The 26,845-nt window shown below is 37.0% G+C and overlaps 1 long non-coding RNA gene across 1 annotated transcript in view; it reads right to left on the reverse strand.

Moving 5' to 3' along the window:
* Positions 1-229: 229 nt before the first annotated feature.
* The window catches only part of LOC117076848, a 58,115-nt gene continuing 31,499 nt past the window's right edge, over positions 230-26,845 (reverse strand). The window contains exons 2-3 of the long non-coding RNA XR_004434492.1: positions 3,157-3,218; positions 230-507 (exon numbers count right to left, since the gene is read on the reverse strand). This is a non-coding gene — a long non-coding RNA (uncharacterized LOC117076848). The remainder of the gene's footprint in view (positions 508-3,156; positions 3,219-26,845) is intronic.

The following is a 26,845-nucleotide window of genomic DNA, read 5'->3' on the forward strand; positions in this document are numbered from 1 at the left end:
CCCTCACAGACACACCCAGGATCAATACTTTGTATCCTTCAATCCAATCAAGTTGATGCTCAGTAGTAACCATCACAACATTGAAGTCAAGTTGTTGAGAGGGTATATTCCCTTTGAAGCTTCTAAAGGATATCCCTAATCCCCCCTTGTCTCCTCCAGTTTCTGGTAGTGCCAGGCATTCCTTGGCTGGTAGCAACAGAACTCCGATCTTTGCCCCATCTTCATATGGCAGTCTTTCCTCTTTGTCTGTGTCTCTTCTCTTCTTATGAGGACAGTTGTACCTAATTCGATATGACGTCATCTTAATTTGATAACATTAGCGAAGACCCTATTTCCAAATAAGATGACATTCAAAGATCCCAGTGGCTATTACCCAAGCATATCTTTTTAGAAACACAATTTAACTCATAACAGATACTATTTATTACTAATAAATGAGTAAAGTCTTTCTGAAAAGAAATTTAGCAAAATTCTTTCTTCTACTAATTTCTTTTGTGGGAATCCACCCTGAAGATAAACAGAAACATAAATTTTAGTCATATTCAAAAGGTTACTTGCCACAGGATTCATTATTTAGAAGCAAAGCAAAGTAAAACATGGGAAATTATTGAATCATTTTGGTAAATTCCCATAATATTATGAAGCCACTAGAAATGTTTAAGTGCTTAGCATCACAGAAAATCCAAGAGATACTAACAAACAGCAATTAGATTACATTTTCTACTATAAAATTAACCAAAATTAAAACAAACAAACATACAGCCTCAACAAAAAAGCGCCATTGGTGAGTGTATGAGAAAATGAGCATTCTTTTCCACTGCTGGTGGGCATCTAAAGCGTTCAAAAGCTTCCCTGACGGTCATTTGGCAATACATGTCAATGCCTTAGCAATGTTCCTGTATTTGGCTTTCCAATTCCACTTCCAGGAATTTATTTTAAAGAAATAATGTTGGATATGCACAAAAATGTATCAATGAGAATGTTTACGGGAGTTTATCAATGGAAAAATAACAAACAACCTAAATATTCAATACCAGGACATTGCTGAAATAAATAAGACATTTAGGTGATAAAATACCATGTATTTAGTGACATGAAAAGATATGACATATATACATTTTTTTTAAAAAAAGAAAGTAGATTATAAAATACTGTTCATGACATCATCCCATTGTCATAAAGCCAGTAGAACTTACTACTATGAATTTACAAATCAACTTTTACAAGAGTGGTGAGGTTATAGGGGCTACACAGTGCTCTTGTGGATTAAACAAGTTAAAACAGTTTTCAAAAGCTTCTCATTTTCTCTTTTGAAGTTGTTCACTGACTCAAAGAAAGATTTTGTCATAATTTCATCTTGAATACATTTGCAATATTGAAACAGATAAATTATTTTCTTTTTTCTCTTTTTTTTTTTTTTTTTTGAGACGGAGTCTCGCTCTGTCGCCCAGGCTGGAGTGACTGGCGAGATCTCGGCTCACTGCAAGCTCCGCCTCCCGGGTTCCCGCCATGCTCCTGCCTCAGCCTCCCGAGTAGCTGAGACCACAGGCGCCGCCACCACGCCGGGCTAGTTTTTTCTTTTTAGTAGAGACGGGATTTCACAATGTTAACCAGAATGGTCTCAATCTCCTGACCTCATGATCCACCCGCCTCGGCCTCCAGATGAATTCTTGAAGTATCTTGATTTCAGAATTAGAGAGGACCTAGAAAAAAATCGTTACACTGTCTGTTCTCAAGAAGACACATGAGATTCAGTCAGGAAATGGGAAATTTTATGCACATAAAGTTTCTTTTTACATATATAGAAACAAATAATAATATAAATCTGGCTAGTATTATATAGAAAAGACTGCCCTGTTGCTAAATATCTGAAGGTTAGAAAAGGACATTTTAGAAATAAACCTGTAATAGAGTATAAATATTAAAATATATTAGCTTAAAAATTACAAAATGTTTTAGGAGTTACGGATTACTTGAGTAAAAAGTTGTATTCACAGAAAAAAGGCAAAAATGCAAGTTTTTTTTTTTGGAATAACTAAGTTGGTTATGTGCAATATCATCATAATGTTGGAACTTCTTTTTCTGTTTTGGTAAATTTGTGGCTCAATCATTATACTTCCCAATATGTTATACTTTATTCTAAAGTCATTTCTGTGTGGTTATGGTTTTAACATTACTCTCTTGTTCCAAGACACAAAAGCTCCAACAAACTTAAATAACTCCTTAGAAGACACTTTCACTATTCTTATTCTCTATCCCTTGCCCTTAAATAACAAATCCCTTCTCATAAAATCAGGAAGTTGGCAACATATAGTTTAGAACAAGCCAAATGATGGCTCAGTAGATGCATATAGCACATTTTTACACTCACAAAAGTTTTATTTCTTCTAACAGTTTGTTTTGTGGGTAGTTGCTACATTTTTTAAATATGATTTGTTTGTTTAGACATGTCCTTTCATAAAATGAGAACAAGAAGTGAATATTCCTCATTGAACCTCTTAATCCGATTGATTCCTGGTTAAGTAGTCCAATGAGATTTTTATGCCCAGGTAAGGCTTATCTTATTTTTTCCAGCTACTTGGTTTATGGCAGTTGGTCTCTTACCAGGTGGGCTTTTCCGTAGGCCTGCCCCATGACATGGCAGTTGTATGTTTTTGAGTAAGTAATCCAAGAGATTGGATGAGAAATATTGCCAAGGTGAAAGCCATGGTCTTTTCATAACTTCCTAGCATCTTAGTACTGCTGTCATTTTCTATTAATCAGAACGGACTCAACAAGTCCGATTCACACTCAATATGAAGCAATTACACAAAGGTGTGACTTCTAAAACAAGTGAATTGTTGAGGTCATCTTAAAGGTTGCTTACCGCATCAACCAAAGTTTGAGAACACTGCTATATAGGTGGCATTCAAAAATCAAGTGGAATGGATAAATTGCTTAAAAGGTATTTAGATGGAAATAAATTTCAGTGGATACATTTCAGGACCCAGGCAGAAGGACTAGCCAGAAGAAGGTGTAACTCTGGTCACAGAGCTGGCATTATAGAGAAAAGCCTCATGTCTAGGTTACTGCCGAGAGTACTAAAGAAGTAGCAACCTTAGCCTAGCCTGGGAACTGCGCTCATGGACAGGAAGAAGTCATGGCTCAGGAACGCACATAGAAGCCATTTGAATCCGGAAAGGCAACTTCTGCTAGATTCCATTGTTTCAACTCAGGACCTAGGTAAGAAAGGAAGACTTAAATCTGGAAAAGCTTCATGAGCTCAGCTTTGGAAACCAAAAATGAGAAGAGCTTAAATAAGTCATAGAACAGTGGTTCTCAAACTTGGCTTGGTGTCTGAAGCACTTAGCAACTTGATAAAAATACAGAGATTCAGTCCCAGTTTTACTTCAACAAGCCTGCCTCTGTGTGCTTCACAAACATTCTAGGTGTTCTAATACAGACCAAAGTTTGAGAACCACTGCCTTAGAAGGACTATTTATGTTCCCCAAGGAATCCACTATGTATTGATTTATGATAATTGACTTAGTAAATTAACAAACCAGTGCTAAACTCTTAACACAGTTCATGGCATAAATATGAATGTGCACACTTGTAGACAGAAATGAAGTAAAAGATTATGGTAACTAAAAACATTCCAAGGAAAAAGGCTGTGCTTTTATGTTGAAAGAACAAATCATGGCTGGCACTGATTAATAGATTCTGTTCTCTCAGGTTGGCAAAATGCAAAAGAGTTTTCTTTGCCAGAAATAGCAGAATGTACACCCCGGCCAGCATCTGGAAGTTATTCTTAAAGAAATGTGACATTAGATAAAATGAGAGTGGTGGGTCAATTTATATTTACCCATTTCACTGGTACATGCTGACTAAAGGTTAATGCAACTTTAAACTAAAATCTTCACCCTGTTTTTCATTCTCTTCCTTCTTGTTTCATCATGTTTATTTCCAAATCCATTTGAAAAATAGATATTGGTGGCATTCTACTAAGACTTAGGTAAACTACGGACCTTAATTATTCTTTTTATAAAATTTGCTTAAGTAAAAGGGATCCTAGAGTGGAATATATATAACATTTGAATTCAGAGTCACCTGGCTTTAAATACAAGTGACTATGAAACCTTAAGCAAGTATTTCAACTTTTCTAAAGTTCTTTATGTGTACATAGGTAGATCACCTAACCGTTTTGAAAAATTATGGTTGGATTAATAAATAATGTATACAAAATACTCAACTCTAGTAGGCACTCTATAAACTGAACTATTGCTACTACTAATCACTGATACTTCTGAGTTCTGTAAAGATCAAAACACATTAGTAACACAATGTTATGTTCAGAATCTGGTGCAGGTTATATCTAGTAGGTATTTCAGATTTTCTGTTTTGAAGTTAGAGCTATGGGGTAGTAGTCAAGAGCACAGACTCAGAATCCAGCCAAGTTCAAATTTAACATTGCTGTTCACTAATAGTGTATTCTTGGGCGATTATGTAGATAACTTACGTAACCCCTGCCTTGCTTTTCTAATCTGTAAAATGGAGAAAATTATGATGCACCACCTAATGAGAATTTGTAAGAATGAAATTACTATTTGTAAAGCAATTACTAGAAAATGTACCACATGTGTTAGTCATTGTTCAAAATAATTACTTTTTAAAAAGAATTCATCCTTTACCTCAGTTACTAATTTTGGATGTTGTTTACAAAAGAAAGCATGGGTCGAATTGTCCTTTTTGTGCAGATTTCAGCTTTTTGATGGGATGATATTACCATATCCCTCTAAATTGTTTTATAAGGTTTTATTCTGATTATATGATAAAGCTTTTCCAAGGATGTGAGCTGCTCATTGGGGTGCCAGATACTTTTGGGAGCTGCAATTAATTATCTGAGGGAAGATAATTCCGTCTATAGAATTACTCTCCTGTCAATAAACTCTCCCCACCCAAATCTCATCTTGAATTACAATCCCCATGTGTCAAGGAAGGGACCTAGTGGGAAGTGACTGGATCATGGGGGTGGATTTTCCCTTGCTGTTCTCCTGAAAGTGAGTTGTCATGAAATCTGGTTGTTTGAAAGTGTGTAGTACTTCCTCATTTGCTCTCTTTCTCTCCTGCTGCTCATGTGAATATGTGCCTGCCTCCCCTTTGCCTTCCACCATGATTGTAGGTTTCCTGAGGCCTCCCCAGCCTTGCAGAACTGTGATTCAATTAAACCTCTTTTCTTTAGCAATGTGAAAAGGGACTAGTACACCTGGTAATATCATAACTGAATATTGAGTAAATACAATGGATTCTCAATCCTATGGAAACACGTATACAGATTCAATAGAAAAGGAGAGTACATGACTGTTTTTCAAGAGCAGAAATGACATACTGACCTAGTTATTTGTGGCTAGATGACATTTACAAACTCTCTTTGTGAAGCAGATTTAGTATTCAAAGGTAAACTCACACTTATCTGATATGTTTATAATCATGAGTGATGTTTGATTTAGCTATCTAGTAAAATCAGTCAATTATTTATTTTCAGTATATAAGTAAGTCACTTTTAACAAATCCCATTTGTTTTTACAAGTTTAAATGAAGTACTATGCAAAAAGTGTATGCATATATAATGAATGTTTCATCATCAGCACCCTCACCATTAAAAACTGATTGTTAAACTTGACTGCAGTGTGACTCTATATTAAAATACAGGTGTTAAAACATAACAGGCAGCATGGGAATATATACATTTCTAAAACTTCTCAAGGGGTGTTCTCTGAGGTAGAGCTGTTTAATATTTTCAAGAACTCTGCGGGGAAAGACTATACTATCTAGTACTATTATCAGGGGAGAGTTTTCAGATTCTTGGTGTTTTTAACAAAGAATTGGTCAAAAATGCACAAATAAAGCAAGGAAAGAATGGAGCAATAAAAGCAGAGATTTTTTGAAAATGAAAGTACACGCCACAGTGTGGGAGCAGCTGGAGCAACCACTCAAGGGCCTGAATACAGATTCTTTCTGGGTCCAAATACAACCTAGAGGCTTCTCATTGGTCACTTGGTGTTCACCCCATGTAAATGAAGTGGTGTCTTCAATCAGCCTGGTTGTGGAAAGCAACCAATCAGAGGCTGAAGAGAAGTTACAAAGGTCATACTCCTATGCAAACATCTGAAGTGAAGTTACAAAATGAAGTTAGAAAGTTGCACTTCTATGCAAACGAAGACTTGGCCTGCAATCTGTCTGATTGGTTGCAAACCGCAACGGATCAGAGGCTGAAGTGAAGTTACAAAGTTACACTCTTCTTTTCTTTTCTTTTCTTTTTTCTTTTTTATTTTCTTTTCGAGATGGAGTCTCCCTCTGTCACCCAGCCTAGAGTGCAATGGTGCAATCTCTGCTTACTACAACCTCCACCTCCCAGGTTCAAGTGATTGTCCTGCCTCAGCCTCCTGAGTTGCTAAGATTACAGGCATATGCCACCACGTCTGGCTGATTTTTTGTATTTTTAGTAGAGACAAGGTTTCACCATGTTAGTCAGGATGGTCTCCATCTCCTGACCTCATGATCCACCAGCCACCGCCTCCCAAAGTGCTGGGATTACAGGCGCGAGATTGGTTGCAAAATGCCATTGCAAAAAGCAAACCAATCAGAGGTACTTTTAATTTCCCATCTGCTGCACAGAAACGGTGGCCATGCAGAATGGGTGCCGTGCAGAAAAGGTGGCCACGCAGAAGAGTAAAAGCAAAAAGCCACTAATCAGAGGTACTTTGAATTTTCCATCTGCTGTACAGAAAATGTGGGGTTTGTAAATGGAGTAGCCTCTGGTCCTTGTGTTATTTAACTGTGGAAAGTTAGGGTTTTCCCTTCAATTTAGTTCTAGGAAGTCAGTATGAAATGGCCTCCAGACCCTATTCTCCTGCCTCAGTACATTCAGCTCGTTGTATTAAACTGGCTAGAGGAGACACCTATTTGTGATATGAATAGATTTCCTTCCAATGATTCATCACATCTTTAGCATATTATAAGAAGCAACGTTTTAAATGTTTTATCTTTACTTATGAGGTCTGCTTATGAGAGAAAATTATATGTAACTTTACACAAAGTTGGGAAATATTTTTCCCAACACTCAGTACCCAGAAAAGTGCTGAGTAAGTAGTTGGACTTTATCTTGTGGACAAGTGAATCACACAATGTATTGTGTTTCCCATTTTTCTCTGACTTCTAGAGAGCTTTTGAAAGCAATATTGGGGTCCAACTCTATCAACTTCGCCAGATCTTATTGTGTGCACTTCATGTACTAACCTCATCCATGGTTTGATTTTTCTCTACCCTCATCTGTTCTTTCTTCTCATTTCCTCTAATTAAAAAAAATGTTGAATGCTCTCATTTTTCTTGGGTGCAAGGTAGACAATAGATAGAATAGATTAATTTATAGATACATTTATTAAAGTCTAGGTGGATCCCAGCATCCTATTTGCATGGCTCCTGGTGTAGAGGAAGAGGGTGAGGGTTAGCAGTCCAGAAAATTTCAATTCCACATCCATTGCAGTTGTGTTCATTGATACTATTTCTGTTGTCACCCTCCCCCTAACTCACCACCCTCTTGGCTGTGGCTTTTTCATTGTTAGCTTACCATGCAACTTGCATTTTTGGAGTAGATTTTGCTGACCTTTGGTACCTGGAGATGACTGTGTTTCTTTCTGAAGTGAAATGTTCATGGGTTTTGATGAGAAGCCCTTTTCATCTCATAAGCATTTGCCCATGAAAGAACTAGGAAAAGCAAAAAGCAATGCTACTCTGCTCCCTTTTCATATAATATTGAAATGCTATCAAAATAAAGTCATGTATCTTTGATTTAACAAACTTCATAATTTAAATTCACCTAAATAGATGTAAATTTGATATATGTCTAAGTAAAGAAAAGGAAAATATGTCCAGGCTTGTGAAACAGGTGGCCAGGGGAAGTAAAAGTTAATACGATGGAGTAAAATGTATTTGGTGATTTTTTTCCTCAGCAAATTCAATTAATAGAACCAAGCTTAGATAATCATAGTTCAGCAAATAAAACCATTTTACTTAATGGTAATAGATTTAGTAGAGTTACTCTGAGGAGGAAACAAAAGTAGGTTGCTTAAGTATTTGTTTAAAAACAAAGAAAAACAGAGTCCCAAGTGGTTGTCCTGCTCTACAGGATACCTTTAGGAAACTAAAACAGCACGTACATATGTGTTTCTGTTACAGGACTTTCCCTTAGTTCAGCTAACGGTGGGGTTCTTCGTTCTATCATGAAAATTCAGGCACACAGACGATTTGGATGGTGAGTGAGACAGAGTTTTATTGGGTGAAAAGGAAGAAAGGGGGAAAACAGGGACTCTCGCTAGGCCAGCGTTCCTGCTAGAGTGCTTCCCGCCCACAGCTTGGATCCCGGGTTCCACCCAGAAAGAGGAAAATCCAGACTCCTCCCTGCTGCAAATGTCATGAACTTCCCGAGGCTCCACCTCAGTGGGCAGACTGATTGGAGTTTCTCCAGGGACACCCTCCCACCTGGCTGTCTCTTTCCGCCCTCTAAAGAAGTACATCTAACTGGCCTTAGAATAAGGACAAAGATGAAGACTGATCTTAACTGCTTCCTGCTGACAGAGGAGGAAACCGGCAGTCAGAGCTTCCCTAGAGGCCCACCAAAGGGTTCCCAGCAGAAGGGACCATTGTCGGAGGCTCTTGCTGCATGACTGTTTGGAGTTTGATGGCCTGAAGGCAAAAACAGACAAACGAGATTATTAGAAAATATGGATCAAAACGAAACGAGGGGGACATAAGGACAGCTAAAAAATTATGAGGCCTTTTACCAGTTTGCATGGGGAGAGGGAGGCCAAAAACCTGACTGGTTAAAAAAAAAACGTGTACCCTTTTGCTGGCATATTGGGCTTCTGTGTTCCCTTCCCCTGAGCCCAGTCCTAAGTCAACCAGTTTAAGGTTTGGGAAATTAACTTTCCAGTTTGGAGGATGCATCTGAGGGGAGTGTCTCATAGTATAGAGACACAATTACCTATTAGTGAAGAGAGAACCTAGGAGGAGAGAGGAAAAACGAAGGTGGTTTATTTTTTTCAAAGAAGTCCCAGGGGTTCAGGATGCATTTTAAAGGGGTACAGACTGGAGATTATTGGCTACTCATCTAGAAAGAGGGGAGCAGGTGCCCCTGGTTTGCTTCTCTTCCTAGCAGATACCCAAGGTACCTGAGGGAAAGAGGGAAGAGCATCCTCTTTCCCTCTTCCATCCTTGCATCCCCGATTTCTAGTGACATTGGCAGGTCCCGCCATGAGTGCCAAAGCGGCTTGCACCCATGAAGCAGGGGTGCCTAGAGAATAGAAATTATCTGTTCTCACCTAGTTCTCTTTTCCACCTACTGTCAGCAGCCTTGGAGTTCCCTAGACCTCATTTATGCCACGGATACTAACATGGCCTTTATCTATGAAACACAAAGCTTGGGGTTGACTTAATCAGCAGGAATCAACTAGGCTCACCTGGGCCATGCCTTTTAACTTCTGTTGCCGTCTGCATCCCTTATATCCAGTTTTCTTTCCTACAGCTATGAACTAAAGCTTGAAATTGAGTCTGGGACAAAAATGTGTTTCAGATTTGGGGGCGGGGAGTTGCACGGACCCTCTATCATAAGCCAAATGCTAAGGTGAAACTGTGGAACTGAGTCCTCCTCCAACAAGGGATAGGAAAGGATGTCTTGTGACAGACCCAGATACCTGGTGGCTATGGTTATGCTTGTGGGATTTGGGTGCATGGTGCTTGGTTTTGGTTAGCTCCCTTGGTTTTACTTTCCCAAAAGGAAATCTCCAAGTGATGAACATCTTATTTGTTCCCATCACTTGGGAGGATTTGCAGGATAATTGCTCAGAAATAGAATATTAATCCGGATTTCTACATTGCCCATCCCTCTTATTCTTTCTGAGCTGCAGCCAGAGCTTGCTGGTAGGTTCCCAGGAACAAACAGCATTAGTCTAAAATGTAGGCAAAAGCTAAAAAACAAGTAGTGAGTTTAGAATTTCATTAAAAATATATGTTAAGTTTTGGAAAATAATTTCTCTCTTTTCAGTCCTCATTCTCGTTAAAAAAATACTGTAATAGGACTGAGCTGTTTGCAAAATAGATTTTAGTTTTATACTTGACTGATTATTTGCATAAAATGTATCAAGAATAATTATTTCTAAATAGGTCTTTTGGATTGGCTTTGATGGAAGTTTGTTCCACAAGAAATCTCAGATAAGACCTTTTAAAGCCAAGCCCAACCATGAGTTTTTATCCTCAAACAACTGTGAGTTGGGTAATACTTTCCTCTTAAGGTCCCATAATAAACTTGGAGCTCCTGGACCTGTTAGAAAATGACATTCTCACTGACAACATGTCAAGAACCCTGTACAGGGACTGTGTAGGTGAGGGTATGAGGCCAGTCTCCCATGGGTCTTTTATCAGCAATGTAAGTCAAGCTTTACTCCTTAAAGGGAAGCATAGCCTTCCAATCAAAGCCTTGGTAAAATAACCATTTTTCCAATTGTGTCCTGTTGCAAAAGAATAATGGATTTTTATTGCACTGATGAAAACAACTATATTGCCACAAGTTAAGAATACTCACAGATAGTCTCCAAGTTCTAGAGGAACCAGGCAGAGAGAAACAAACATGCTCTAAATTTTAATCACAGGAGTGTATACCTTACTTAATTATTAAAGTCTGCAAATAGTTCAAAATAAGTTTCCTTGACTCTGGAAAACAAAACAAGGATCAGCAATATTCCAAACAAAAGTTAAAAGGATTGCTTCAGTTTCTGAGTTTAGTCCATTTAGTTTTTGTTTTGCTTATATTCATGAACATTTCAGCCCTTTATGAATCCTATACCTTTTTCTCTATTCCAATGTCACAATCTCCAAAGTTATCAGAAACCTGTATTTGAGAGTACCCATTACAGTTCTATAGCTTATTATAAACCATCTTTTGAAAAGGAATAAAATAAGACAACAATTTGTGAATAGCATAATATCCAGGATAGTTACAGTTAGAAACATGATTGACAAAGAAGTTTGATTATCTCTGTGATTTACAATAACTTAACAAAAAACCTTAATTATGATTGATATCTATACTTAGACATTAGAATTTTAGAAACCCCATACAGTTTTGGAACATATATTAGCATTATTCACCAAGATATAATCTAAAGAAATTTGAGCATCATTTTGTCAATCCCATGTACCTAAACATGTTAAATAATCCTGTTTACCTCTATTTTTCTGGACATTCCAGGGACCCTCTGGACTATCCACAAAGCCAGGTGTCAGGGAAGACAATTTTAAAACTGAAGTTTGATTTTGGGAAGGCTGTTAAATGTTCAAGGTTTAAAACACTTGATATTATAAAATATAATTCCTGATTATTGTAAGTTATTTATTTTGCCAAAATGAAGACTCAGAAATTTTAAAGAAGCAAAAAACTTTTATAACCCTTTATAAATTTTGCCAAAGAGCAGATTAGAATTTTAAGAATTTCTTGTTGTGTTTTATTTCAATGCTCAATTTACAGAAAAAAACATTTAATACCCTTTTGAATTTAGCAAAAATGTTTACATAGAGACTTTCTTCTGCAAGATTAATTTCCACAATTCTTCCACCACTTCTTTGAACCTTTAGTTTTTTCCTAGTTTAACTCAAAATAATCATTTGATTTTAGGCAAAAGTTTACATTTCCATGCCTTCTTATAACCTTTACTAAAAAAGCACATTTTACTGTTCTTACACACCTTGCATGTAAATCTATTTCTAGTAGTTTCAATTAATTCCTAACAATTTTTAGCTTTAAGGTAAAACTTGTTAAGTTGTTTTAATTGTGTGATAAGTGCAACCAAGATTTGACTCCAGCATAATTAAGGATGTGGTTAGTTCCATATGTCCCCAGACTCTACCAATGATGTAGCTGACAAGTAAAATAATTCTCAAAACCCAAAAAGCAGTTTGTAACCTCAAAACAATTAGCAAACCTTGCATCTGACCTGCATTTTACCAATAGTCTTTAGGGCTATTTTTATTTCTTAAAGATTAAAGTCATGGGAATGAAAGGTACCACAGCTTTTAACTTTAAAAAATATTAGATCCAAGCACTTTTCTTTAGGCCAAATCAATTAGAGTTATTTTTATGGACATCACATATAGTACACACAGGCAGAAGAAAACCCAGTTGCTGGGCAGGGCCTTTTAAGAGACAGGGCTAGGAAAACATGCAGATTATTTAACCTGAGAGGAACATCCCCTAAGGCAGGGTTGCTGGGCAAAGCCTTGCCAGGCAGTTACTGGCCATGCCCCCAGGATGTAAAACAAGATGGAGGCTTGATTTCACAACCAAAACTTTGCAGAGAATACAGTGATAGTTGGTGGGTGGGTGGAGAGGGGGCACGGGGCTGGCCTAGTAAAACATCTCCTAAAAGAAAACCAAACCAAACAAAAAACTTTGAAAGTTAATTTGCCGACAGGGTGGAGAAGGGGAAAGAAGAGAAACAGTTTTAAAATGCCTCAAGGAGAACCTCTTATTCTTAGGCAAGTGGTTTCTCCACCAGGGAGAAACGTTTAATTACTGTTTGATGGAGCTGAACCTCTTGGGCAGGGAAAGAGAAGACTACAGTGGCTCCTGGCTGTGTGAGACTCTTGAGCCATGTGTCCCAGCCCCAGCATGGAAGGGAGGGGGAACAAGGAGCCCCTGCTCACCTGTCCTGGAAAAGGAAAGAAAGGGCCTTTTCCTCAACCCCAGGGAGTCACGGGGTTTGGTGGTATGTATCCCCAATCCTCAGAAGTCCGAGGATAAAAGTGCTTAGAAGCAACAGTGAGAGGTTCTGAGTCCCCATTTCACTCACTGCTTCTTGAGCCCCATGTTAGGTGCCAAAAATGTTGCAGGATTTTTTTTCCTTAGTTTAGCTAAGGGCAGAGTTCTTTGTCCCACAGTTACGAAAACTCAGGCTTGCAGACAATTTGAATGGTGAGTGAGACAGGATTTTATTGGGTGAAAATGAAGAAAACAGGGAAGGAAACAGGGACTCTTGCTAGGTCAGCATCCCTGCTAGAGTGCTTCCAGCCTGCAGCTTGAATCCCAGGTTCCACACAGGAAGAGGTGGGGCCAGGCTCCTCCCTGCTGCAAATGTCCTGAACTTCCCAAGGCTCCATCTCAGTGGGCAGGCTGGTTGGAATTTCTCTAGGGACCCCCTCCAATGTGGCTGTCTCATTCCCAACTCTAGTTTAACCCTGAAACTGTAGCCTCTTATTTCAAAGTAATTATATGACTTTCTCACTGTCACAATTGTGTCTGATATTCAAGTCTGTATACTTCTTATCCCTTGAAAAAAAGACATCCCCTCTACAGTTCCTTCGCAATTCTGGTTGCCTACTGTGGACAATAGAAGAGATCGAATTGGAAATATATTCACATTGGGACAATATTTCCAGTGGTTTCATTGACAGGTATTGATGTGTGTCTCTCACCAAAGATTTTGCCATATTTTTTCACTGAGAGAGAAGCCCTTAGGATGGAGGGACTTTTTTTTTTTTTTTTTTTTTGACTTATTAAAAAGCAGGTAGTGAAGAGCTAGAATGGCCTATTTTTTGTCAGGAAGTTTTGAGGGATCAGTTTGACACATGTACTGCAATAAGTGTAAGCAGTCCCATTTTTAATATGGAGTTGATAATCACAGATTGGAAAATATGAGAGACATAGGAATGGAGTCAGGGATTCAGAAAGATGGGCATTAAAATAAGTTTCACGTATACAACTATATTTAAATACTGTATAAAACAATGTCAAAAGGAAAATTTGGGGGTTTGTGAGGCCATCAAAAGAGAGACAATCCATGTGGAAAAGAGCAAGAGGAGCTCTTTCTTGTCACACCACCCTGTCTACTCCACCTTTCACAAAACTGCTTGAGTACAGTCTGAGAAACGGTGAGTTGAGGATTTGGGAGATGAGACCTACTCAGAGATTTATCATGGTGGGTTCTAAGATCAAAAAACTAGCATGGTTTATGAGAAAATATCCATCTCTTCCCAACAGTTATGTCCATTTCTGCCTTGAGTTTATTCCCCTAGATGGTGGCAGAGATATTAATGAAAATATCTAAAATTATGACAGTTATTACAACCTCTTTGGTTTGACTGAAAATAGGATAACAGACAGCAGGGACAGAAAAGCTGCAGGGGAAGTCTATGAGGGTTTCGGGTTGCAGTTATTCATGTTTCCTGAGGCCAATTCATCTTCATTAGTTTGACTAATATTTATTGAGCAGACACTATATGTTGGGTACTGTTTTAGGCACTGGTATACAACAGAGAAAAACAGATAAAGTAACTTATGTGGTGTGGCTTATGTTTCAAAAGGAGGAACACCCAATATACACATAAATATGATGTGAGTAGGGATGTTATAAAGAAAAATAAAACAGAGGGAAGAAATAAAATGAGACAGGAGGATGAAGTAAGAAATGTCCTTTGACAAGGTGACTTTTGAAACTTAAATTAAAAGAGGGACCAATCCTTGGGGAAAAAAGCAGTGGAAGCAGGATGAATATTACTGCAAGGGCACCAATTGCAAGTGCTTCAGTAAAAGCTGAGCACAGGGTTGGTGTTCTGTGGAATCGTGTATGTTATGCAGGTGATAAGAGAGAAATGGTGAGAAACTTTCACTTACACATATTTGTGTAGATTGTCAATCTGAAAAAATACAGCCAAATTTGTTATAAAAATGAACTCCTTTGAAAGTTCATTTGTTACCCAGTGCATCGTCCTCTCTCCAATCAGCCATTTGCATCTTGCATTTCCAAACGTACAAAGTGAAAACACAATTTGTAGGGAGAAAGGGCAAGCAGGAAAGGAGAGAAACTGTAGCATTTTGTGATATTCATGAACTAACATCCTGAATTTCCTCAAATTTTGAATAAAAACTGCAAATACCACTAAAGTAACATTAAATAACATTTCATGACCATTAACCCTTTAAGTTGATCTTGGTGATCAGAGCCAGGGCTCCAGATACATTTAGTATATCAGTGACAGTGAACCTGCAGAGCTAAATCACACTGGTTGTGTTCAGAGAATGATTTAAAATGCAATTAGGTAAATACAACATTTACACAACTCATCTGGTTCTACCTTCCATACTTAAGCTTAACCAATGTAACAAAATTATCTGCAGGGGGCCATACGTATATTATGGTGCACACAGTGCATGCCTGGGGTTAGGAACGTGAAACTCAGTAACAGATATCCCCAGTATCACAATTTACCGACTTTGTATCTCTGTTCCCAAGAAGGCTGGCGGTCATGTTTCTTTTAGTGTGAGTTGCAAGAGCTCCCACATTTCTACAAGTTGCATATCCATCTGTCAGACTGAATTGAACCAGATTTCCATGATGTGGAAAAAAATGCTCAGGAGAGTTATAGATAAAGCCATCAAATTATGCTCCACCTGTGACTAGAGCCAAGCAGAACCTGCCAATTATATCCCACGGCAGATCTACTGACAGCTCTCATCACTTGGATTTGCCTGCTTTGTTCTGCCCGCCTAAATTTCACTCCAAGCTGGATTTTCTTCAAGACTCCATGAGTGCAAACATCAGGTGAATCTAAAGGATGGAAAATTCACTTAAAGAAATTTGAGCCTATTTCACATGCATAATTCACATTTATAACAGTTTCATTTAGGTGACTTATTGAATTCTTTTGAATATATTAGGGTTTGTATGTGTATATGCCTTAACAGAAATGGATTTTTCTTACACTATATAAATATTCTAAATAAACGATCAAAAATTGTCTCAAACTAACAAAAATAATTCTAAAATATACAGGGTATAGTGTTAGAGAGAAAATATATGTAGAACCTGTGGATCTTGCTCTTTAATTTTTACCTTTTGAGAGGAAACTTAGAGATTTTGTAATTTTTCTCCTGTCAATGATATTATATTAATAGCTCACCAAGCAAGAGAAAGATTAAGAAGATTGAATATAGTTTTTTTTTTTTTTTAATAGCGTTTGGGTGTCATAAGGAGTCTAAAATTCTAAGGTTGAAAGAGAAAATTAATTCAATTGCAGAACTCTTTTTTTTAAATACGAGTATGATATTTCACACATACACACACACATTCACATATGCATGTGCACACAAACACTTACAAGGCCAGTGTGGTCTGATAAATAGGAGACAAACACCTTAGGAATATTTAATTCTGGTTCTGTCTTGAATGCTAAGCTTTCTATTGACATGTCTAATTGCTCATGCCTTACTTTTTTCTCTTGTAAACTAGAACTAAAGGAATGGAGAGCTATTGTAAGGATCAGTATTATTACATAGGCATATAAGTTGATAAGTATTGATGGGATATTTTAAAGACCATACTATTATGTATGAGTGTCTGTTGATTATCCTACAGCTGAATCTTAAACTCCAAAGATGAAACAAAATTCAAATGTCATCATTTGTTATCTTCAGGTAAGCTTCAGTTCTCTAATATTGACAGATGTCTTCTTAAACTCTGCTGGAACAAAGAACAAAATAAATAAACACATCCACAGATACAGATCCTTCTGAACTTAAAAGAATTTCAGGCAAGAGGCCAATTTGGGATTTGGACTGGAATTGACAATATGTCCCTGATAATGTTAATAGCTAGCATTTATTGAGTTTTTACTATGTGCCAGAGACTGTTCTAAATGCCACATCATGTTTACCCATTTAATCCACGCAAAAACAATTTATCTCTATTTTATAAATGAAGAAAATATGGCCTAGAGAATTTCTATATAGCTCTTTATAACCCAACATTCCCGTTTATATGTATTTACCCTGAAGAAATGAAAACATAGGTTACCACAAAAAACTTACCTCAATACTTAATAGATGCTTTACTCATAATCACCCCAAACTAGAAATAACCCAAAAGTACATCAACAGGCAAATGGATTAAAAACTTGTGGTACATCTATAAAATACCATATTTCTCAGCAACTAGGAATGAATTCTTGATACATAGTTTCTATAGTATTGATAGAATAATAAGGATGACTCTCAAAAACATTATGCTAAGGGAAATAAGTCAGATATAAAAGGCCACATATGGTAAGATTCCATTTCTTTGAAATTCTGGGAAAACAGAAAACTGTAGGGACAGAAATCAAGTACCAGCAGTTGCTAATGTCTGGTACTTGAGTTTGGTGGAGGAAACTGAGTTTAAATGGCCACCAATAGATTTTTTGGTTTGATGGGAATATTCTTTATCTTAATTTTGGTGGGGAAAATATGAATATATATATATTAGTCAAAACTCAGAACTATACACTCAAACAAGGTAAATATTACTATTTGTAAATTAAAGCTCAAGAAACCTGATGTTAAAAAAGTGTTTAGTCAAGTTCTAAGTATCTAATAAGGACACTAAGCCTAATCTATTCTTATTTTTCTTTTATATTTAGCCTTCCTTTTATAACACTAATATACAAAGACTGGACTTAAATTAGAGTAAAATGTTTGATTAAATGAGTACTCTGAAATGGTGAGGCCCTCCAAAGTACTTGGTATAGGACACTTTGAACAACCACAAATTTATTTTGATTTTATTTCTTGTAAGTTTTGGGCCTACATCCAGAAGTTCTTACTGTACTAAATATCTTTAATTGCCTGACTTTCATCTTCAAAAGTTGACATTTCTGTTTCTTCAGACTGCACACTGCGTTGTTACTGTTCAGAAAATCTTTATTAATAATAATCAGGTAAAATATGCTTCTCTGTATTCTCTACTTTCTGCTCAATTAGATTTTATTGACTACTTCTTTCCCATCTTCCAGGTTTACTGTCTCAGTCAGGGACTTAAAGACACCACCAACAGCATGTAGTGCTCTAGGGATAGCAAAAATATAGAGCCATCATCACTGCTAGATCTGAAAGGGGAAGGGGGAGAGGTGGTTCCTGGAAGAAGAGCATAAGGAGAGGGCTAATAGCCTGATCAGAAGAGCCATTTGAGAAACTTCACAGCCAAGCAGCAAGAACCCAGCAGTAAGTGAACCAGGGGAATACACACCTGACCTAGCACTCCTTTCCTCCAAAGCCTGCTGGTAACTTCCATTGACAGAGGATAAAGAACCCATGTGTGAAGAATGAATTTGGAGGATATCTGGATCAGTTTGGGCTGCCACAACAATAATGCCATAGATGGTGTTACTGAAATAACAAACATTTATATCTCACAATTATGGAGGCTGGGAAATTCAAGATCAAGGTACCAGCAGATTAGGTGTCTGGTGATGAACTACGTCATAGCTTAGACAGCTGCCTTGTGGCTGTATCTTTGCATGGTCTAGAGCCAAGGGAGAGGAATCAAGTTCTCTCCTGTCTCTTTTTATAAAGGCTCTAATCCCATCTTGAGGACTCCACTCTCATGACCTGATTATCTCTCAAAGACCCTATCTCTAAATACCATTGTTTTGAGGGAATAGGATTTCAACATATAAATTGTTGCTGAGTAGGTGGAAGAAACATTCAGTTGTAGTAGAGGCAACTGGAAGATAGCCAATATATCATTCCCCAAATATTCAAATCCAGAAAATGTTCTCTTCTTCTAAAGATTGTCTCCTTTGCAGACTAATTTCCCTCATTCTCTCCTTTTATGTTTGCAAGATTTCTCCCTCTCCTCAATATTTATCTGTCTCTTTTTCAGATTCTGTTGTTGATCTAAAACTGCAACTCTCGGGCCTAGCCTATATCCTTCAGGACCTTTCTACTTTGGTCAATTGGCCTAAACTAAAGTCAAGGTACACCTGGAATATTGCACGAGGCTGGCCTGTGGATGGAGCAAATAAAATATTGGGCTCCTGGAGAAAGGCACAGGGTTTTACAAGGGGACTATTAGAATAAGAAAAGTGGAAATCTATGATATTGAGGGAAAAATAACTTTGCACAACTTATTTTAACTCAGTGGATCTTGGTCTCCTTATCTATAAAAGAAGAACCACCAGATGTTCTACAGCAAGGACAGTATAGTGTAGAGGTCCAGTGTAGGGGTACAAAAGCCAGTCTGGCTATATTTTAATCCTGACTCTGCCACTTACCAGTTTTATAATCTTGCGCAAATTACTTAGCTTCTATGAACCTAAGTTATCACAAAGTATTCATCTGGCATATAGCAAGCACTTAATGAAAATTGTATTAATATCCCCCACCTAAAGGTTGGTTACAGTCATTCTAATCACTAGCAATATAACTTAGATCACAAATGCTGTTGTAATAATTATTTGGTAAAAGATAAATAGCATTTGGACTGTGAATTATTTATTACCTGCTACTTTTTTAAGGCATCGAGTATTTCTTACGAATAAAGTCTTCAAATAGTCATGTGTTTAACAATAAAAATTGTTGATAAAATGTTGTTCTTTAATATAAAAAATTCCAACTTTTAGGATTTAACAGTTGGAGAGACAGAGAACAGGAGAAAGATGGAGGTAGAAAGACTGTCAGGACCCAGGTGAGGGCAGAGGATGGGATAGAGTGTGCTATTTTGTACCCTTTCATGGTAATTCTATTAGATTTCTTTTAGCAGTGAAACATTTCACTGTTACAATGGCATAAAATATTCCCAAACACTTACTATGTGTCTCTCATATATTTATAGTAAAAACGTCTATGTACTATAGTGCATGTTTTTCTAACTGGGGCTCTAAAGATCTGTATGAATAAAGCCAGGAAAACCTATTTATAACCTCCATTTTGGCACTTTGTTTCTCTCCATTCCTCAGAAATATGGCTGCATGCAGATATATGAATATGTTCATAAATTTCCTGTGGTTCATTATATAAGATTTGAATTTTGTCTTAGTACTAATTGGTTACAATGCATTTTTCAGGAAGAATGAATACAACATTTATTTTTGCTTTATTAAAGAAAAATGGCTCCTCTTTGAATATAATCTCTGTACACTTTTCTCAAGATATTTGGGAATCGAATCAGGTCTGTTCTATACACAGCCCATAATAAAATTGTAAGAGAGAGAATGATTACTCTAGATAGTATTACAATTGATGCAATTATTATTAATTGGTGCAACTGGAATTATTGCACTTTTTATGTGGTATTTATACATATCAGCATTTGTTTTATTTGCTTTTGAAATTAAGTTAACTTTGTATGTGTTTTATGAAGCATACACTCAAAATTTCACTTACAAGTTTTTTCAAATGACTACAGATGACCCACACCTGTTTTATACTTTCTAAAACAAATTCCAAAAATAAAACAACAAAACAGTCCCAAGAAAAGATCTTGCTGCAGAAAAGGCTTTCAATGAAATTCAACATTCCTTCATAGTAAAAGCCCTCAACAAACTAGGCATTGAAGGAACATATCTCAAAATAGTAAGAGCCATCCATGACAAACCCACAGCCAGTATTGTTATACTGAATGGGCAATAGCTGGAAGCATTCCCCTTGAGAACTGGAACAGGACAAGGATATCCTCTCTCACCACTATTATTCAACATAGTACTGGAAGTCCTAGCCAGAGCAATCAGGCAGGAGAAATAAAGAAAAGGCATCCAACTAATAATAAGAAGTCAAACTATCTCTGTTTGCAGATAATATGATTTTATAACTAGAAAACCCCATAGTCTCTGCCCAAAATCTCCTAGATCTGATAAACAACTTCAGCAAGTTTCGGGATACAAAAATTGATGCACAAAAATCAGTAGCATTTTTATTCACCAGCAACATTCAACCTGAGTGCTAAACCAAGAGTGCAATCTCATTCACAATAGCCACGTAAAAAATAAAATGCCAAGGAATACAGCTAACAAGGTAGATGAAGGACCTCTACAAAGAGAATTATAAGACACTGCTGAAAGAAACCAGAGATGATACAAACAAATGGGAAACATTTCATGCTTATAGGAAGAATCAATATTATTAAAATGGTCATATTGCCCAAAGCAATTTACATATCCAGTGCTATTCTTATCAAAGTACCAGTGAGATTCTTCATAGAATTAGAAAATTCTAAAATTCATGTGGACCAATAAAAAGAGCCTGAATAACCAAAGCAATCCTAAGCAAAACAAACAACGTTAGAGGTATCACATTACCCAACTTCAAACTATACTACAAGGCTACCGTAACCAAAACAACATGGTACTGGTACAAAAGCAGACACATAGGCCAATGGGACAGAATAGAGAATCGAGAAAAAAGGCCACACATCTACCACTATCTGATCTTCAACAAAGTCAACAAAAACAAGCAATGGGGAAAGGAATCCCTATTCAATAAATGGTGCTGGGATAACTGGCTAGAAATATGCATATTAAAACCAGACCCGTTCCTTACACCATATTCAAAAATCAACTCCAGATGGATTAAATGCTTAAATGTAATGTCCAAAACTATAAAAACTCTTGATGAAAACCTAGGATATACTATTCTAGACTTAGGAAGGGGCAAAGATTTCATGACAAAAAGGCCAAAAACAATTGCAACAAAAACAAAATTGATAAATGAAACTTAGTTAAACCAAACAACTTCTGCACAGCAAAAGAAGCTATCAACATAGCAAACAGAAAACCCACAGAATTGAAGCAAATATTCTTAAACTATGTATCTGTCAAGGTCTAATATCCAGAATCTGTAAGTACCTTAAACTAGCAAGCAAACAGTAAACAATCCCCTTAAAAAGTGGGCAAAAGACATCCTAATGACTCACCAGCATAATATTCGTGATGGTTAATATTGTGTGTCAACTTGATTGGATTGAAGAATGTGAAATATTGTTCCTGGGTGTGTGTGTGTGTGACGGTGTTGCCAAAGGAGATTAATATTTGAGTCAGTGAACTTGGAGAGGCAGACTCATGCCCAATCTGAAAGGGCACCATCTAATCAGCTGCCAGTGCAACTAGAATAAAGTAGGCAGAAGAAAGTGGAATGAGAAGACTTGTTGAGTCTTCCCACCTTCATCTTTCTCCCATGCTGGATGCTTCCTGCCCTCAAACATCAGACTCCAAGCTCCTTAGCTTTTGAATTATTGGACTTATACCAGTAGTTTGCCAGGGGTTCTCGAGCCTCTGGCCACAGACTGAAGGCTACACTGTTGGTTTCCCTACTTTTGAGGTTTTGGGACTCAGACTGGCTTCCTTGCTCCTCAGTTCACCGATGGCCTACTGTGGGACTTCACCTTGTGATCCTGTGTGTCAATACTCCTTCATAAACTCCCCTTATATATACATCTGTCTTACTAGTTTTGTCCCTCTAGAGAACCCTAATACAGACATAAACAGACATTTTTCAAAAGAAGACATACATGTGATCAACAAGAATATGAAAAAATGCTCAACATCACTAATCATTAGAGAAATGCAAATCATGAACACAATGAGATACCATCTCACGCCTGCTGAATGGTTATTATTAAAAAGTCAAAAAATGAGAGATGCTAGCGAGGTTACAGAGAAAGGGGAATGCTCTTACACTGCTGATGGGAATGTAAATTAGTTCAGTTACTGTGCAAAGCAGTGGTGATTTCTCAAAGAACTTAAAACAGAACTGCCGTTCAACCCATCAGTCCCATTATTCAGTATATACCCAAAGGAATATAAATCATTCTACCATAAGGATACATACATATGTTCATTGCACCACTATTCATAACAGCAAGTACGTGGAATCAACCAATTGCCCACAAATGGTAGATCAGATAAAGAAAATGTGATACATATATACTATGGAATGCTACGCAGCCATAAAACATGAGATCATGCCCCTTTCAGCAACATGGATAGATCTAGAGGTCATTATTCTAAGTGGACTAACACAGGAACAGAAAACCAAATACCGAATGTTCTCACTTACACATCAGAGCTAAACAAGAGTACACACAGACACAAAGAAGGGAACTATAAACCCCAGAGGCTACTTGAGGGTGGAGGGTGGGAGGAGGGTGAGGATAGAAAAACTACCTATCAGGTACTATACTTATTATTTGGGTGACAAAATAATCTGAACATCAAACCCTTGTGACATGTGATTTACCTATATAACAAACCTGCACATGAACTCCTGAAACTAAAATAAAAGTTTTTTAAAAAAGAAAAGATCTTGTCTTATGGGTACAGCAAATAAAAAGAGTAACTTTGCATCAAAAAATAATGTTAGCGCTTTCCTGCATAATTTAGAAAACCACTATACTTTAAAGTAAACTGATTGCTTATTGTATGCTTACCTTGTTAATTATGAGAAAGAATATTCTTAAGCCAATTTATCCCTGAGCTGAGAATAAAAGCTAATATTTATTAATTCATTAATGTATGCATTCAACAGGCATTTTTCAAATACTCATTATATGCCAGACATTATTTTAGGCACTGAGGTAAGGAGATGAATCACTCTATTCTTGAAGAACCCACAGTGTAGTTGGAGAGACAGACAAAAATGATAGTATTATTCAAAGTGTTTTAGGGACCACAAAGGATAGCAATTATCTCAAACAAGGGAAGTGAAAACTGAGCTGAGTCCTGAAGGATAAACAAAAATATGTAGCAAAAGAAATGAGACTTAGTAACTATATGAACTAAACAGTTTTTCTTTTTTTCCTGCATTAAATCACCTTGTGACATTCTTTAGCCTAAATGCTAAATTCTAGCAATGGTGGGATATTATCCAATCTGATTTTCTGGACTTGGCTATGTATCTTAATAAAATTTAACCTGGTCTGCCAACATATTGAATGGGTAAAAAGTAAGTCTTCATTTTGTTGCAGTTTACTGCTAACAATTTATATGGAATAAAATTTTTATGAATCTTATGTATCATGTTGACCTCTCAGTATATCTTGTTTCAAAATCTCTAGTCTTTTTTTCAATATAAATGTTACAGAAATGATGCCAAAATCAATTAATGTAAAATAAGCAGTTTAACATTAATATTGAAACATATACATAATTAACATAAAATCTGTCATCACTCTCAATGTATCAACCATTTTCCCTTTAATTTCACTAAAAAAATTCATAATTTTTGAAAAATGTTTTTCTTCAAAATATAACACAGTTTAAAATAAAATGCCTATTATATAGAGATAATAATGAAATGATCTCTTAAAACATTTTTACTAATAAAATCACTTAAAATTATAAATTACAAATATACAGTGTCTTTGTTTAGATTATTTGTTTTAATTTCACATTTTAAACATTAAAGAAAAATAATGTTGTGCTAAAATAAATAGGATTTACTATATTCACTCAAAAAAGTTACCCTACTAAGAATTTCTTTTTCTTTTTCATTTCATTTCTTTTCTTTTTTCTTTTTCTTATTTTATTTTATTTTATTTTTTTTGAGACGGAGTCTTGCTCTGCCACCCAGGCTGGAGTGCAGTGGCCGGATCTCAGCTCACTGCAAGCTCCGCCTCCCGGGTTTATGCCATTCTCCTGTCTCAGCCTCCCGAGTAGCTGGGACTACAGGCGCCCGCCTCGTCGCCCGGCTAGTTTTTTTTTTTTTTTGTATTTTTAAGTAGAGACAGGGTTTCACCGTATTAGCCAGGATGGTCTCGATCTCCTGACCTCGTGATCCGCCCGTCTCGGCCTCCCAAAGTGCTGGGATTACAGGCTTGAGCCACCGCGCCCGGCCCTTTTTTCTTTTTCTTTTTCTTTTTTTTTTTTTTTGAGACAGAGTCTTGCTCCGTCACCCACGTTGGAGTGCAATGCCAAAATCTCATCTCGCTGCAACCTCAGCCTCCCAGGTTCAGGCCATTCTCCTGCCTCAGCCTCCCGAGCCACCACACCCAGCTAATTTTTTGAATTTTTAGTATAGATGGGGTTTCACCGTGTTAGCCAGGAAGATCTTGATCTCCTGACCTCGTGATCCGCCTGCCTCAGCCTCCCAAAGTGCTGGGATTACAGGCGTGAGCCACGACGCCCGTCCCCTACTAAGACATTTTTTAAAGAAATTTTAAGAAAGCGGCTTCTGATCCAGGAATTGGTCTGACACTCACATCTAGGCCATGTTGTTCTGCTGTTGGCCATAAGCTGGATATAAACAATCATGGAGAAGATCAACATTAGACAAGGTCACTCTGAGATCATGATAAAGTGTAATAAAAACAAACATTTAATAATTTTGCCTAAACACAGACAAAAACAAGGTCACTGTGCAAACCACCAAATACTAAGAATCCCTATTTCTTGGCTAGTGTGAGTGGCTGCTATTTCGTTACCTTAATTACAGATTTGCCCTTCCTGAAGTTTTCCTTTCTTATAGATAATATTTCATGAGATACCCAATCATATTATTGCCCCCACTTTCTTATGACATTGAATCTAGAACAAAGCATTGCTTTCTTAGAACCTATCAAAAGCCATCCAGTCAAAGCCCAAATCCTATAATAGGCTCCTTCTAAAACCATCTTACTGAGACATTCCATGTTTCCACATTGGGTGTTCTTCCATGCTGCAATGAGTAATAAGCCCAGCTTGTTCTACTACACGTGTTCGTGGTCTTTGGCTGGAGGGAATAGACATTACTTAAAACTCTGACCCAGATTCCATTACAGGGTAACATGATCGCATTTTTACTTGTTGAGATATTTTGTAGCGGCTATTATATTTAAGAGTAGGAGGTCTGGATCCAGATTTCCTGGGACCAAGTTGCAGCCCTGTCACTCATTAGCAATAAGATTATTAGTAAATTCTTAATATTTGAGCCTTTCTCTTCATTTGTAAAATGAGGATAATAATGGGACTTCTTTTATAGATTTGTTATGGGTGTTATGGGATTAATATACCAAAAACATGACAATTTCTACAACTTTGTTAATCTTCAGTAAATGCTAGCCATTATTATGGGAAATGATCAATACTGAAAAAGGAAAAACTATCCCCAGCAAAAGCATTGCAGTAATGATAGTAATGTGAAATCTTATTTACTAAAACATATGTTTGTTATTATATACTCATAAATACAAAATCCAATATAGTTGGGTACAATGTAAAGTAATCTTAGACACTGAATGAACTTATATGTTTTAAAACAAATTGGATCCTGAATCTGTAAATTCTTTGAGTATTTTTCATATAAAATTTCTCTCTGGCTTTTCATACAAGGTTTTAATTTGAGGTCTGGTGTCTACTCTTCAATGATGTATTACTGCCCTTCCTCCCAAAGAGACATGCCACCTTGTATTCAGGTCTTTATGTGATCCCACCTCTTGAATTTAGGTTGATACAGTGACTCACTTTTTGAACAGTAAAATATGACAGAAGTGATGCCACATGACTTCCGAATCTGAGTTATTAAAAAACTTGTCATTTTTTGTCTGAGTATTATGGACTATCTCTCTTGAAACCAAACTACCATGCCATCAGAAGTCCAAGCCACTAGGAGAGGTTGGTCTATGTGCTAGCATTTGCAGTCCCAGCTGAACTCCCAACCAACAGCGTTCATCAACTCTCAGCGATATGAATGGGCGCCTGTGGTTATCTAGTCCTGTCGAGTCCTCAGATGGCTGCACTTCCAGCCAATATCTCATTGCAATGCACAAGAGACTCCAATGGAGACCACCTAGCCGAGCACAGTCAGTCATAGATCCATTAGGATAATTACAAAATGTTATTCTAAGTGAAAAACTTTTGGGGTGTTTTGTTATTCAGCAATAAATAACTGGAAATGAGGTATGGTTTTAACTCTTTGCATCTATTTGAATTTTTGAATATATATATATATTTTGATATAAAGGAAAGCTTTTGCCAGCTAACATTTTCGATGTGGTCACTACTTTAATAACAAAAACACATAAACCCCAACACCTTT

The sequence above is a fragment of the Trachypithecus francoisi genome, unplaced genomic scaffold (genome assembly GCF_009764315.1).
Source record: "Trachypithecus francoisi isolate TF-2019V2 unplaced genomic scaffold, Tfra_2.0 Lachesis_group0, whole genome shotgun sequence".
Taxonomy (NCBI): Eukaryota; Metazoa; Chordata; class Mammalia; order Primates; family Cercopithecidae; genus Trachypithecus; species Trachypithecus francoisi.